Consider the following 13,717-nt stretch of genomic DNA (forward strand, 5'->3'; position numbering starts at 1 on the left):
CAACCTATCCGGACCCGTTTTACTGCCGATGCGGAGCCCACCGGGCCTTCACGACTGGAATATCTCAAGTTATCTGCGCACCCGGAGGGATTATTCACTGGCCCCTCCATTCGCGCAATCGACTAACCGAACGCCCCCCTTGTACTCGCAGCGCTAATCGTAGCTGTTCTGAAGCCATATCGGGGCTTGCCCCCATCTGAACAGTTATCGAACAATCTTGTTGGGCCACTATAATAACTATTTTGACAAATTGATTGGTCCCCTCTACCACAGCGGAACACACTTAATCTTACCGACGGAACACACGGGGGTGGCTACAAAAACACGATCCATCTTCTGCTAGCTTCTACCCTGGCTCCGGCTAGCTGTCTGATCGCCGTGTTGTAACCCCAACCAACCGCACCCACGCACTGGACCCTTATGATCACTCGCTAAGCATGCCTCTCCTTAATGTAATTGTCCATTGCTTGTTCTGGTTGGTGTTTATTGCGAATATTTCACTGTAGAGCCTCTAGCCCTCTCATTATAATACTTCATCCAACCTTTCAGTTCCACCACCCACATGCGATGACATCACCTGGTTTAATGATGTTTCTAGAGACAATATCTCTCTCATCACTCAAGCCTAGGTTTACCTCCACTGTATTTCACATTCCACCATACCTTTTGTCTGTACACTATAACCTTGAATCTATTTTATCTCCCCCAGAAACCTGCTCCTTTTACTCTCAGTTCCGGACGTCCTAGGACAGCCAATTCTCATAGCTTTTAGCCGTACCCTTATTCCTACTCCTCTGTTCCTCTGGCGAAGTAGAGGTGGAATCCAGGCCCTGCAGTGCCTAGCTCCACTCCTATATCCCCAGGCGCTCTCTTTTGATGACTTCTGTAACCGTAAAAAGCCTTGTTTCATGCATTGAACATTAGAGCCTCCTCCCTAATTTGTTTTATTCACTGCCTTTAGCACACTCTCCCAACCCGATGTCTTAGCCGTGTCTGAATCCTGGCTTAGGAAGACCACCAATAAACTCTGAAATCTCCATCCCTAACTACAACATTTTTCAGACAAGATAGAACGGCCAAAAGGGGCGGTGTTGCAATCTACTGCAGAGATAGCCTGCAGATTCTGTCCTACTATCCAGGTCTGCACCCAAACCATTTCATGGTTATATAGCCATATAGACCACCCTCTGCCCCCAGCTGTGCTCTGGACACCATATGTGAACTGATTGCCCCCATCTATTTCAGAGCCCGTGCTGCTAGTGACCTAAACTGTGACATGGCTTTAACACCCAGGCCATCCTACAATCTAAGCTTGATGCCCTCAAATCTCACACAAATTATCAATGAAACCCTACCAGGTACAAACCCAATTGCCGTAAACACGGGCACCCTCATAGATATTCATCCTAACCAACTTGCCCTCTAAATATACCTCTGCTGTTTTCAACCAAGATCTCAGCGATCACTGCCTCATTGCCTGCATCCGTAAGCGGCTCAGCGGTCAAACGACCCTCCACTCATCACTAATCAAACGCTCCCTGAAAACACTCTTCAGCGGCAGGCCTTTCAAGATCGACCTCGGCCCGAGGTCAATCCTGGCCAGGATATTGACCTTCATCCCCGCTCAGTAGAGGATGCCTGGTCCATTGTTTTTAAATGCACGTTCCTCCCCAGCTTAAATAAACAGTGCCCCCATTCAAGAATATGTAGAACCAGGAACAGATAATAGCCCTTGTGTTCTCTCCAGACCCTGACTGCCCGTTACCACACAAAAAACTACCTAGTGGCGTTCTGCATTAGCATCGAACTAGCCCCGATGAAACTGCAAACTTTTAGGCGAGTGTAGAAACCAAATTACCACAGGAGCAGTTAGGAAAGCAAGGCTGAGCTTTTTAACAGACTATTGCTTCCTGCACGGCAAACTCAAAAAATTTCTGAGGACTTACTGTATAGTCCTGGAGAATAAGAGCCACCTCCTCACCAGCTGCCACTGCACTCTGAGGCTAGGAAACTGTCACCACCATAAACTTACCACACTCATAACTTGAAGATCTTCAATAATCATTTTTCTACGGCTGGCCCATGTTTCCGTCGGCCACCCCTACCCCGTGCAACACGCACTGCACCCCACACAGCAACTCGCCAAGCCAACTTCCCCAATTTCCTCCTTCTCCCACATCCAGTCAACTGAATGTTTCTGAAAAGGAGCTGCAAAATCTGGACCCCCCCCCACCCCAAAAACTTTCAGCCGGCTAGACAATCTGGACCCTTTCTTTCTAAGAATGATCTGCCGAAATGTTGCAAACCCTATTACTAGCCTGTTCAACCTCTTTCGTGTCGTCTGAGATCCCAAAGATTGGAAGCAGCTGCGGCATCCCCCTCTTGAAAGGGGGGGACACTCTTGACCCAAACTGCTACAGACCTATTATCTATCCTACCCTGCCTTTCTAAGTCTTCGAAAGCCAAGTTAACAAACAGATCACGGACCATTTCGAATCCCACCGTACCTTTCTCCGCTATGCAATCTGGGTTTCAAGAGCTGGTCGATGGGTGAACCTCAGCCACGCTCAAGGTTCTAAACGATATCTTAACCGCCATCAGATAAGAAACAATACTGTGCAGCCGTATTCATTGACAGTCGAAAGCCTTGGCTAGGGTCAACACCACATCCTCATCGGCAGACTCAACAGCCTTGTTTTCTCAAATGATTGCCTCGCCTGTTCAACAACTACTTCTCAGATAGAGTTCAGTGTGTCAAATCTGAGGGCCTGTTGTCCGGGCCTCTGCAGTCTCTATGGGGTGCCACAGGTTCAATTCTCGGCCGAATCTCTTCTCTGTATATATCAATGATGTCGCTCTGCGGCTGGTAGTCTCGATCCACCTCTACGCAGACGACACACATTATGTAACTTCTGGCCCTACTTTGGACACTGTGTTAACAAACCCTCCAGACGAGCTTCAATGCCATACAACTCTCCTTCCTGGCCTCCAACTGCTCTTAAATACAAGGTAAACTAAATGCATGCTCTTCAAACCGATCACTGCCTTGCACCTGCCCGCCCGTCCAGTATCACTACTCTGGACGGTTCTGACTTAGAATATGTGGACACTACAATACCTAGTGTCTGGTTAGACTGTAAACTCTCCTTCCAGACTCACATAAAACATCTCCAATCCAAAGTAAATGTAGAATTGGCCTTCCTATTTCCAAAAAAGCATCCTTCACTCATGCTGCCAAACATACCCTCCTAAAACTGACCATCTTACCGATCCTTGACTTTGGCGATGTCATCTTTAAAATAGCTTCCAACACTCTACTCAAACAAATTGGATGCAGTCTATACCAAGTGCCATCCGTTTGTCACCAAAGCCGCCCATATACTACCCACGCATTGCGACCTGTACGGGGGCTCTGTTGGCTGGCCTCGCTTCATACTCGTCGCCAAACCCACTGGCTCCAGGGCATCTACAAGACCCTGCTAGGTAAAGTCCCGCCTTATCTCTGCTCGCTGGTCACCAAACTGCCACCCACCCGTAGCACGCGTATCCAGCAGGTATATCTCCACTGGTCACCCCCAAAGCCAATTCCTCCTTTGGCCGCCTCTCCTTTCCAGTTCTCTGTTGCCAATGACTGGAACGAACTACAAAAATCTCTGAAACTGGAACACTATCTCCCTCACTAGCTTTAAGCACCAAGCGGTCAAGGCAGCTCACAAATCACTTGCACCTGTACATAGCCATCTATTAATAGCCAAAACAACTACCTCTTTCCCTACTAACATTCCACCTACCTGAGTACCAGTCTCTTAGCTAACATCCACCTAACCTGAGTACCAGTCTCTTAGCTAACATTCCACCTAACCTGAGTACCAGTCTCTTTAGCTAACATTCCACCTAGCCTGTACCAGTCTCTTTAGCTAACATTCCACGCCTAGAGAGTACCAGTCTCTTCAGCTAACATTCCACCTAGCCTGCAGTACCAGTCTCTTTAGCTAACATTCCACCTAGCATGATACCTGTCTCTTTAGCTAACATTCCACCTAGAGAGTACCGGTCTCGTTAGCTAACATTCCACCTAGAGAGTACCGGTCTCTTTAAAGCTAACAATTCCACCTAGCCTGAGTACCAGCCTCTTAGCTAACATTCCACCTAGCAATATAGCACCAGGTCTCTTTAGCTAACATTCCACCTAGCCATGAGTACCAGTCTCTTCAGCTAACCATTCCAACCTAGCCTGAGTACCAGTCTCTTAGCTAACATTCCACCTAGCAGAGTAACCAGTCTCTTTCACTAAAACATTCCACCTAACCTGAGACCAGTCTCTTTAGCTAACATTCCACCTAGCGAGTACCAGTCCTCTTTAGCTAACATTCCACCTGTGAGTACCAGTCTCTTTAAGCTAACATTCACCTAGCTAGAGTACCGTCTCTTAGCTTAACATTCCCCCTAGCCTGAGTACCAGTCTCTTTAGCTAACATTTCCACCTAGTAGAAGTACCGGTCTCTTTAGCTAACATCTCACCTAGCCTGTTACAAGTCTCTTTAGCTAACATTCCACCTACTTGATTACAACGTCTCTTTAAGCTATAACATTCCCACCTAAGCCGAGACCAGTCTCTTTAGCTACATTCCACCTTGTAGTACCAGTCTCTATTAGCTAACATTCCACCCTAGTAACCAGTCTTCTTTTAGCTAACATCAACCTAGCCGATTTCATTTCTAGAAAAAAATATACAAAAAGATATGCGAAGAAAAAGACATGAAATACATACACAAAGGACATCTGACTGCTACGCCATCTTGGAAACCTTGAAGAAGCTATAGAAATAGAATATAAACGCAATAGAAGCGTTGTTTATTGTACTATTGTCTCGTGTCTTTAGATGACTGTTTCAATTTGATGTCCTTTTTCTTCTGCACTTATTTTGTCTTTCTTTTCTTCTGTTAACTAGATATTCTTTGTTATTCTTTGTTAGCTAGCTAGCTTCTTCCAGGAGAGTCCCTAGCAACTGCTTAGCAACTGGTAAACAATTCAGCTAGCTAAGATAACTGTACAATTTTATAAAAAATGGTTACTTTTAAAAAAGCCTATCTTCTTTGTTTGTTGCTTGTTTTGTCTCCAATTCAGTCTTGCAGTTTTCTTTTGCTTTTTTCCAATGTACTTCACTCTAAAAAACATGTCAATTTCAATATTTGTAGGAGCTCATTTTTACAGCAGCTGCTGCTGGAACCTTAGCTTCCTTTTTATTCCTATTATGAGCCGTCCTCCCCTCAGCAGCCTCCTGTGATGTAGAGTCTTGTACACGTAACTTTTTTTTATACCTACTATCGTATTTGTTGGTTAAATTAGACTTTACTAATATCATGAGGAATCCAGGAACGAGTTAATTGACAAAACAAAATGTGAGAAAACAGCAACTCTACAAAGCGCCATGACTACAATGAATGACTAAATTACCTTTGGACACGAAGGGTCCGGAGCTCCTACTTCTCATTATTTTATGCGATAATAGACTTCTTTGTTCTTTGGCCGTGTGCGAGAAGATCAAAACCGCAAAGTATCATGGGCAAAGTGATCTACACATAATAATGAGTCGTTATTTATGATGCAAGTTGATTTGTAGATCTGTCAGTTGGCAGCCGCCTGCAGTCGTGTTGATGTTCTCGAACACGGCCATTGACTTCCATAGATGGGATGGTTGTTTAGCAACTAAACCGACGCATTAGCAACTATGGGGCAAAACAGACGGGCTTGGCTTAGAATGTTGACATGTAAACTATATTTCTCCAATGTTTATTGAAAACATACAATTGCACAATGAGCACTTGTCTTTCAAAAACATTGTTACCGTTGTTGGTTAGCTAGCTAGCGAATTATTGCCATATTATGTGAGGATCTGTGTTTATTGCACTACAACCCAATACTATATCACACGTGATTGAATATTAGCAACTGTTAGCCTGGGCGCCTGGGTGTCTGTGTGCTGGAAGTAACAGTTAGCCCCAGATAGTGTGCTGAGAATCTGTGGTTAACCTTGAGCGTGAACAGTATGCTTTCTATGCAGGTGCCAATAGCTCAAACAATGTTACAGAACTGTCTGACCCCAGTCTCTAGGGTGTGGGAGCGTAATCTACACAGCAACAGCGCCGGACACCAAGGAGCGCCAAGAGGCTGGGACCAGTCTGAGCGCCGGCGATAGGCTGAGCAAGTTTAAACCACGCTCAGCCTCTACTGTGATAGACGTAGTTCCAACCCGTCTGTTGGCCTATCACAGTATAAGAACAGCTGTTTACTTACATCCTGCCAGTACCCTGTTCTACCCTGCGAGGTGTTACAGTGAACCCATATATACGAAAATTGCATTTACCATTTATCGCTTGAGTTTAATAAAAATACTTAAAGTATATTCGGTGACTCTGAATCACATTTTGTCCTGATACCAGATTTGAATTGACACAAATCCTTAATAATTAGCAATGACAGTCAAAACAACACAGTATCAAGAACAAGATAAAACTAATTGAAAATAGCCACTTACCATTCCCCGCGACAGTTCCTTGTCATTGTTGCTATCTGGCCCTCCAAAACCACAACACACACAACTTTCTGGCTCATTGAAGCAGGCGCATCGTTTGTGACACTCAGCCAGCCTTTTCAAACAGAAACATTTGGGAGTGGGATGTCTCGCTTCCTCTTCCATTCCTAATGTGGTTTCCTCGCAGGCTTGATTCCATTAGGAAAACATCTTTCCTAGGTGTGGTGAATGTGTTACTAACGTCTTTCCTTGCAGACTTCCCTCTACTGTTTCTGGCTTGATATGGGAAAGCATTATGCTAAAGTATACCCACCTCTGGAGATACTAAAAATAAATAAAAACATCAAGGTTTCTGAATCACAACCATTTAGCATGAATAAAGTCCTTCATTTATAAACCTTTATAATACATTCACATATTTACAGCATATGCAGAGACCTTATGAGAAAAAAAATCAACAATCAACAATTGGATCGAATAATTACATGTTCTTACTTCTCATCACCAACAATTTCCCCCACAGTAGTAAACAGATATACATAGTAAAAAAGACAAATGTTTCCACTAGAAATTGTCGAAACATCTAAATAAACCCAAAGCACAATACTTCCCTAATAGTGGAAATACAAAGGATTTAAAAAAAAATAACATTTAAAAAATGTAAGTGGAAGGGTATAGAGGTAGTACAATTTTACTGTAAGGAGTTGGTTGGCCCCCTCTCAAGCAGCGTGTCAAAGGTATGGACAATACAACTTTCAGTTTCAAACATATTTCCATGGAGCTCAGACCAGAAAGATATCCTTTTAATTGAGGCACAGTTGTTTTTCCAAAACTATAGTTTGTAAAACAAGAGATTTGTGGAGTTTCGAAAAATTAGTTTAATGACTCCAACCTAAGTGTATGTAAACTTCCGACTTCAACTTTATATATATATTTTGGACCCTGACATGCTGGTAGAAATGAGGTAAAATGGATTTAAGTTCCCGGACAGTAGGAGTGCTGCCTCTGGATGAGCATGTTCCTGTTTGCTTATGGCCTTATACAGCTCGAAAGTGCAGTCTTAGTACCAGCATCTGTTTGGGGTGTATCTATAGAAATATAGATCAACTCTCTAGGTAAATAGTGTGGTCTGCAGCTTATCATGAGATACTCTACCTCAGCGAGCAAAACCTTGAGTCTTTAATATTAGATTTTATTATATTAGATCACCAGCTGTTATTGACAAATCGACACATCCACTAATTTGAAGGGATGTCCACATACTTGGTGTGTATATATAGTGTATGTTCTGATAGGAGCAAACTGAAATACAGTGCATTTGGAAAGTATTCAGACCCCTTCCACATTTTGTGTTACAGCCTTATTCTAAAATTAATAAAATAAAATCCTCTCAATCTACACACAATCCCCATAATGACAAAGCAAACATTTTTGAAAATGTATTTGCAATTTTATAAAAATTATCTGAAATATCACATTTACATAAGTATTCAGACCTTATATTTGGGGCGCAGCGGTCTGAGGCACTGCATCTCAGTACTAGAGGAGTCACTACAGACCCTGGTTCAGCGGGGAGTCACTACAGACCCTGGTTCAGCAGGAGTCACTACAGACCCTGGTTCAGCGGGGAGTCACTACAGACCCTGGTTCAGCGGGGAGTCACTACAGACCCTGGTTCAGTGGTCTAAGGCACTGCATCTCAGTGCTAGAGGCGTCACTACAGACTCCCTGGTTCAGCGGGGAGTCACTACAGACCCTTGTTCAGCGGTCTAAGTCACTGCATCTCAGTGCTAGAGGAGTCACTACAGACCCTGGTTCAGTGGTCTAAGACAACTGCATCTCAGTGTTAGAGGAGTCACTACAGACCCTGGTTCAGCGGTCTAAGACACTGCATCTCAGTGCTGGAGGAGTCACTACAGACCCTGGTTCAGCGGTCTAAGACACTGCATCCAGTGCTAGAGGAGTCACTACAGACCCTGGTTCAGCGGTCTAAGGCACTGCATCTCAGTGCTGGAGAGTCACTACAGACCCTGGTTCAGCGGTCTAAGACACTGCATCTCAGTGCTAGAGGAGTCACTACAGACCCTGGTTCGCGGTCTAAAGGCACTGCATCTCAGTGCTGGAGGAGTCACTACAGACCCTGGTTCAGCGGTTTAAGGCACTGCATCTCAGTACTGGAGGCGTCACTACAGACCCTGCTGTTCAGCGGTCTAAGACACTGCATCTCAGTGCTAGAGGCGTCACTACAGACCTGGTTCAGCGGTCTAAAGACACTGCATCTCAGTGCTAGAGGAGTCACTACAGACCCTGGTTCAGCGGGGAGTCACTACAGACCCTGGTTCAGTGGTCTAAGACACTGCATCTCAGTGCTGGAGGAGTCACTACAGACCCTGGTTCAGCGGGGAGTCACTACAGACCCTGGTTCAGCGGTCTAAGACACTGCATCTCAGTGCTAGAGGAGTCACTGCAGACCCTGGTTCAGCGTCTAAGACACTGCATCTCAGTGCTAGAGGAGTCACTACAGACCCTGGTTCAGCGGGGAGTCACTACAGACCTGGTTCAGTGCTCTAAGACACTGCATCTCAGTGCTAGAGGCGTCACTACAGACCCTGGTTCAGCGGTCTTAGACACTGCATCTCAGTGCTAGAGGAGTCACTACAGACCCTGGTTCAGCGGGGAGTCACTACAGACCCTGGTTCAGCGGGGAGTCACTACAGACCCTGGTTCAGCGGTGTAAGACACTGCATCTCAGTGCTAGAGGAGTCACTACAGACCCTGGTTCAGCGGTCTAAGGCACTGCATCTCAGTGCTAGAGGAGTCACTACAGACCCTGGTTCAGCGGTCTAAACACTGCATCTCAGTGCTAGAGGAGTCACTACAGACCCTGGTTCAGCGGTCTAAGACACTGCATCTCAGTGCTAGAGGAGTCACTACAGACCCTGGTTCAGCGGTCTAAGACACTGCATCTCAGTGCTAGAGGCGTCACTACAGACCCTGGTTCAGTGGTCTAAGACACTGCATCTCAGTGTTAGAGGAGTCACTACAGACCCTGGTTCAGCGGTCCTAAGACACTGCATCTCAGTGCTAGAGGAGTCACTACAGACACCCTGGTTCAGTGGTCTAAGGCACTGCATCTCAGTGTTAGAGGAGTCACTACAGACCCTGGTTCAGCGTCTAAGGCACTGCATCTCAGTGCTAGAGGAGTCACTACAGACCCTGGTTCAGTGGTCTAAGACACTGCATCTCAGTGCTGGAGGAGTCACTACAGACCCTGGTTCAGCGGTCTAAGGCACTGCATCTCAGTGCTAGAGGAGTCACTTACAGACCCTGGTTCAGCGGTCTAAGGCACTGCATCTCAGTGCTAGAGGAGTCACTACAGACCCTGGTTCAGCGGTCTAAGACACTGCATCTCAGTGCTGGAGGCGTCACTACAGACCCTGGTTCACACAGGGGCACACTCCACACACCACACAATTTAATTTACAGATAGCCAGAGGCACACTCCAACACCCACACATTTAATTTACAGATAGCCAGGGCACACTCCAACACCACACATTTAATTTACAGATAGCCGGGGGCACACTCCAACACCCACACATTTAATTTTACAGATAGCCAGGGCACACTCCAACACCCCACACATTTAATTTACAGATAGCCAGGGGCACACTCCCAACACCCACATTTAATTTACAGTAGCCAGGGGCACACTCCAACACCCACACATTTAATTTCCAGATAGCCAGGGGCACACTCCAACACCCACACATTTAATTTACAGATAGCCAGGGCACACTCCAACACCCACACATTTAATTTACAGATAGCCAGGGGCACACTCCAACACCCACACATTTAATTTAAGATAGCCAGGGGCACACTCCAACACCCACACATTTAATTTTACAGATAGCCAGGGGCACACTCCAACACCCACACATTTAATTTACAGATAGCCAGGGGCACACTCCAACACCACACATTAATTTACAGATAGCCAGGGCACACTCCAACACCCACACATTAATTTACAGATAGCCAGGGGACACTCCAACACCAAACATTTAATTTACAGATAGCCAGGGGCACACTCCAACACCACACATTTAATTTACAGATAGCCAGGGGCAACTCCAACACCACACATTTAATTTACAGATGCCAGGGGCACACTCCAACACCCACACATTTAATTTACAGATAGCCAGGGGCACACTCCAACACCCACACATTTAATTTACAGATAGCCAGGGGCACACTCCAACACCCACACATTTAATTTACAGATAGCCAGGGGCACACTCCAACACCCACACATTTAATTTACAGATAGCCAGGGCACACTCCAACACCCACACATTTTAATTTTCAAACAAAGCATTTGTGTTTAATGCATCCGTCAGATCAGAGGAAGTAGGGATTACCGGGGATGTTTTCTTGATAAGTGGTTAAATTAGACCATTTTCTTTTGGGTGTCAGGGAAAATGTATGGAGTAAAAAGGACATTATTTTCTTTAGGAATGTAGTCTAGTAAAAGTTGTCAAATATAAATTAGTAGAGTACAGATACCCCAAAAAACTACTTAAGTAAAAATACTTAAGTACTACTTAAGTACTTTACACCATGGCTGTAACAATGTGGAAAAAGTCAAGGGGTCTGAATACTTTCCGAAGCACTGTATACATATGAAATGGGTAAAACAGTATGATACATTATTAAATGACCGGTGTTCCATTATTAAAGTGACCAGTGATTCCATGTCTATGTACATAGGCAGCAGCCTCTAAGGTGCAGGGTTGAGTAACCAGGTGGTACCTGGCTAGTGACTAAAGTTCAGGGCAGGGTACTGGACGGGGGCCGGCTAGTGGTGACTATTAACAGTCTGAATACCATGCGATAGCTGTTTTTCAGTCTCTCAGTCCCAACTTTGATGCACATATACTGACCTCGCTTTTTTGGCTGTTAGCGGGGTGAACAGGCCGTGGCTCGGGTGCCTGAGATCTTTGATCTTTTTGGCCTTCCTGTGACACCGGGTGCTGTAAAATGTCCTGGAGGACAGGCAGTATAGCTCCGGTGATGCGTTGGGAAGACAACACCACCCTCTGGAGAGCCCTGCGGTTGCGGACGGTGCTGTTGCCGTACCAGGCGGTGATACAGCCTGACAGGATGCTCTTAATGGCGCATCTGTAAAAGTTTGAGTGTCTTAGGGGCAAGCCGAATTACCATCGTACAGTGTACAGTCAGCAAGCAGTTTAGCAGTTACACCAGCGGGCCCCGGTGGCAATAAATTAATACAACCAAAAGCTTACCTTGATTTGGAAGACTTCCAGTGTTGGGTAGCCATAGCCAGCAAGCTAACATAGCATCCCTCTGTTTAAGCTGGGTGTTTGAGTAGCTAAAGTAGCTAGTTGCATTTGCTAGCTAAGTGAAAAAGATGCAACTAAATATAGGTCCTCTTCACCTGCTTCTCCTTCATTTTTTAGAATAAATTAATTTGTTCAAAAACTGTTAAAGTATTGTCTTTTTTCTTGAGTCAACTACTCAGCACATTTTATGCAGTGCTAGCTAGCTGTAGCTTATGCTTTTATTACTAGATTAATTATATAATCCTTTGATTGAGTGGACAAACATGTCTGTTCTTGCTGCAAGAGCTGCGATTGGTTGGAAGACCTCCTCCGGAAGTTGTCATAATCAAAGGGGGTGAGAACCATGAGCCTCCTAGGTTTTGTATTTAAGTCATGTAGCCAGAGGAGAACAAACTAGCTGTTCATTATCATATCGGACCCGCAGCCACAAGTTCTGATGTTCAAGATCAGCGGTTACCTATAGTCTCAGGGCTGAAGGTCAAAGTTCCCTGGAGCTGATGATACATTTGATTATTAATGTGTTTTATATCAGGTGACTATTAACTGTGTTTTATATCAGGTGATTAATTAACTGTGTTTTATATCAGGTGATCATTAACTGTGTTTATATTCAGGTGATCATTAACTGTGTTTTATATCAGGTGATTATTAACTGTGTTTTATATCAGGTGATCATTAACTGTGTTTTATATCAGGTGATCATTAACTGTGTTTTTATATTAGGTGATTATTAACTGTGTTTTATATTAGGTGATCATTAACTGTGTTTTATATTAGGTGATTATTAACTGTGTTTTATATTAGGTGATTATTAACTGTGTTTTATAATTAGGTGATTATTAACTGTGTTTTTATATCAGGTGATCATTAACTGTGTTTTATATCAGGTGATCATTAACTGTGTTTATATTAGGTGATCATTAACTGTGTTTTATATTAGGTGATTATTAACTGTGTTTTATATTAGGTGATTATTAACTGTGTTTTATATTAGGTGATCATTAACTGTGTTTTATATCAGGTGATCATTAACTGTGTTTTATATTAGGTGATTATTAACTGTGTTTTATATTAGGTGATCATTAACTGTGTTTTATATTAGGTGATTATTAACTGTGTTTTATATTAGGTGATTATTAACTGTGTTTTATATTAGGTGATTATTAACTGTGTTTTATATTAGGTGATCATTAACTGTGTTTTATATTAGGTGATCATTAACTTTTTTTTCTTCTAGTGGGTGAACTTTGGTCTCGCTTTGTTGTTTTGCATTTTGCAAGTCCTAGCATTTGCCTGGTGAGTTAGTTTTTTTTCCTATTGTAATATGTGTTCTATAGTTTCAGGCTTTGATGGATGTGGAATTATGATAACAGTTTCAGGCTTTGATGGATGTGGAATGTGTTTAATGGAATGATCTGTCTTCTCTGCTTCTACACCTGCATTGCTTGCTGTTTGGGTTTTAGGCTGGGTTTCTGTACAGCACTTTGAGATATCAGCTGATGTAAGAAGGGCTATATGAATAAATTTGATTTGATTCTCTTCTCTGCAGGTATGGCTTGTCATATATCCCTTTTTCAGGTTTGTTATCTTATCATTCATGAAGATCATTTTCTGTTTTAAAGACTACAGTTTTGGGTCTATGTTGGAATTTATCAGAACAACTGAACAGATATGTATTTTGACACTATGCAGTACAGTATACCTGGTTGTTCCCTTGTTGTTTTTACCCCAGAGATGCCATCCTGAAGATTATTACGATGTGTGTAAAGTGAAGACCCCAGGCTGGCCTGTCAGCTTGAAGAAAACAACTGTG

The 13,717-nt window shown here is 43.9% G+C and overlaps 1 protein-coding gene and 1 long non-coding RNA gene across 2 annotated transcripts in view; one reads left to right on the forward strand and one right to left on the reverse strand.

Moving 5' to 3' along the window:
- Nucleotides 1–13,717, reverse strand: part of tmem45a (transmembrane protein 45a) — a 124,224-nt gene that overhangs the window by 22,255 nt on the left and 88,252 nt on the right. The window lies entirely within an intron of this gene.
- On the forward strand, nt 10,241–13,702 carry LOC112072621 (uncharacterized). Its single transcript, XR_011476262.1, has 3 exons — nt 10,241–12,708; nt 12,765–13,200; nt 13,454–13,702. It is a non-coding gene; the product is annotated as an uncharacterized lncRNA (long non-coding RNA).

Source organism: Salvelinus sp. IW2-2015, unplaced genomic scaffold (assembly GCF_002910315.2).
Source record: "Salvelinus sp. IW2-2015 unplaced genomic scaffold, ASM291031v2 Un_scaffold1980, whole genome shotgun sequence".
Taxonomy (NCBI): Eukaryota; Metazoa; Chordata; class Actinopteri; order Salmoniformes; family Salmonidae; genus Salvelinus; species Salvelinus sp. IW2-2015.